Source organism: Accipiter gentilis, chromosome 29 (genome assembly GCF_929443795.1).
Source record: "Accipiter gentilis chromosome 29, bAccGen1.1, whole genome shotgun sequence".
Lineage (NCBI taxonomy): Eukaryota > Metazoa > Chordata > Aves > Accipitriformes > Accipitridae > Astur > Astur gentilis.
This window is the reverse complement of record NC_064908.1, coordinates 16,898,988-16,901,426: the sequence shown is the minus strand read 5'-3', so window position 1 is coordinate 16,901,426 and position 2,439 is coordinate 16,898,988.

Below are 2,439 nucleotides of genomic sequence, written 5' to 3'. Positions count from 1 at the left end.
CTCTGCTGTTAATACAGCTGTAGCCTCCAAACCTGCCGTCTCTCCGGTCCCTTGCTGCATCTGTCCCTGTTCCGATGGGTGTCACCTTGCCCTGACTGTGCCCTGGGGACCCGGTGCTGGGGTGGGAGCGCTCGTGGGGGCCGTGGAGGGAAGGGGCAGGGGGTCCAGGGCCATTGCCTGGCCTGACACCGTGGATGCTTTGCTACCTGCGAGGTTCTTCTGCACCGTGAGGTCGTTGGCTTTACCCAGGGGGTTTCCAGGTATGTTCTTCCCATCTCTGCAAGTACAGGTTTATCCCTCCATCCCATCTTGCCCCAGTCACAGCCGGAGCTTCAGGTCCCACTTGGGCAAAAAGTTTCCCTGTGGCTCCAAAGTTCAGAGGGATTTTAAGCACCGACTTCTGTTGCCTTCAGCGGTAACTGGCACCTGAGGCCCTTTAAAAAAATCAACCCTGGGCCGCAAAACATTCAATACCTGCTTCAATTTTGGTCGTGGTGCTCAAGGGCTGCCTCAGCGTGCGATGGCTGTGTGGAAGGCAGGGAGGGTTGATCTTCCCCAGACCTAAACGATGGCCTTGTCCATTTGTGGGAGGGTGAGAATAAAGACAAATGCCAGTTTTTGGCCGTGGCAATGGGAGCATGTTGGTGCCCAGGGAGTGCTGCCCGCCTGCACCAGTCCCTGGGTTTGAAATGAGGAAAACACGGTGGTGCCGTGCAGCCCCTTGATGCTAATTGGAGAGACGTTCTTGTGTCGTGCCCCAGAGAGTAAAAGAAACTCCCAAAGGCAAGTGCCATTGGAATCTGGGTCCTTGCTGCGTGTAGCCTCTGAATTTATAGAAGGAAGAGTTTCATGAACGTGTTTTGGCCCGCAGCTGCTTTGCCAGTACTGTTTGGGTTTGTGTGTCCTCTGGGCTGCTCCCTGTACAGGCAGGACCAGCTCAGCTCTGTGGTGTAAGCTCGCCAGCCAGGGCACCGACACCAGGGCTGCCCTTGGCCCCTGGCCGCCAGCGGCTCCACGGTCCCGTCTGCTCTGCTGGCATCTTCCCAAAGGTCACCTTGGAGGTGGCTCTTTTTAGCATCCCGACGGATGCCTCCAGCGGCGCAGAGCCGGTCTCGGAGGTGTCAGGGAAGGTTTTTCATCGCACGCGTGCAGCCCACGAACCCCCCGCTGCTGAAGGGAAGGGGCAGCTGCTCCCAGCCTGTCCCCGAAATCGTCCCTTGCTCTGGTCCCCTTGCTGGGCTCCAGCTTCAGTGCCGCGGCAAGGGCCTGATCTCTGCTGAAGTTTTCACCCGCCTGAAGAAATAATCACGCTGCATGCTTTTCACTTTATTTCCCTTGACTGGGTTTGCTTGGTTTATACCCTCTTCAGAGCCAATTTCAATTCCTTAGCCTCATGCAAAAAGCACCACGGGCAAGAGTGTGAACTCTCAAATACTTTGGTTTTACTGGAAACATTAAAAAACAAGATTAGGATGATTTTTTTCTCTGAATAGGAGGTGATTGCACTCCCTGATTCTGCCCAGGCAGAGGGAGGGGGTGGCCGCAGTCCTGTCCGTTTGTCCTGGGGATAAATGAGGGACCGAGCACGCTGCCTCCCCACCGAGCCAGGGATCCACTGCGTGCCTGCGAAGATAATGTTTTGCTTCAAAAAGGCCTTTCTGATCCACGGTGCTCTGACCTCAGGTTTTTCCTTAAACCCAAGGTGGCCGGGAGGGCAGGTTTCGGCTGCTGCCCTGCCCTGGATCCCACCCACCCCAGGGCAGCAGGATCAGGCACCCAGCTGGGATGGACAGGCTCTCCTGCAGCACTGCCAGCCTTTCCTTCACTCTTCCCAAATATTTTCCCTTTGGAGCTCAACAGCAAAAAGCAATTTTTAAAAAAAATATTTTTTTTTCACATTTAGGTATTTAATGGAGTCATTTTTCCTGCCAAAAGGTTTGTCTTTTCCCCTGTGTCCCTCCCCCTTTCTAAACCCCATCACAGAGGTATCATTTGTTCCTGGCCATTGGCATCTGGTAGCGTCAAGGCGAATAATCCCCAGCACGGGGGAGTGGGAGGAGGAGAGCGGTGGGGAGCCGCAGTCCCTGCAGTGGGGAGACGAGTGCTGGGTGGGCGTCACGGCATCCCTCCCTCCCTCCCTCTGTCCCTGCTGTGGGTGCCCGCATGGGAGAGCACCCGCGGAGCTGCCCCGAGCTAGACGGAACCGTGGGGCACTGGGAAGGCTTGTATGCTGCTCCCACGCAGGTCTTTGCTTTGTGCCTCAGTTTCCCTGCGGGAAAACACGCTTCTCCCCCCGCTCCCCGGGGCTGCGCTGGGTTCGGCACAATAGCAAACCTTCACATTATTATTCTGGGGGCGGAAAGCAGTATTACTCAGAGCCAGGATTGCTAATAACACACTAAATATAGCGCTTTCCATCTCCAGAGTACTTTCTGAACT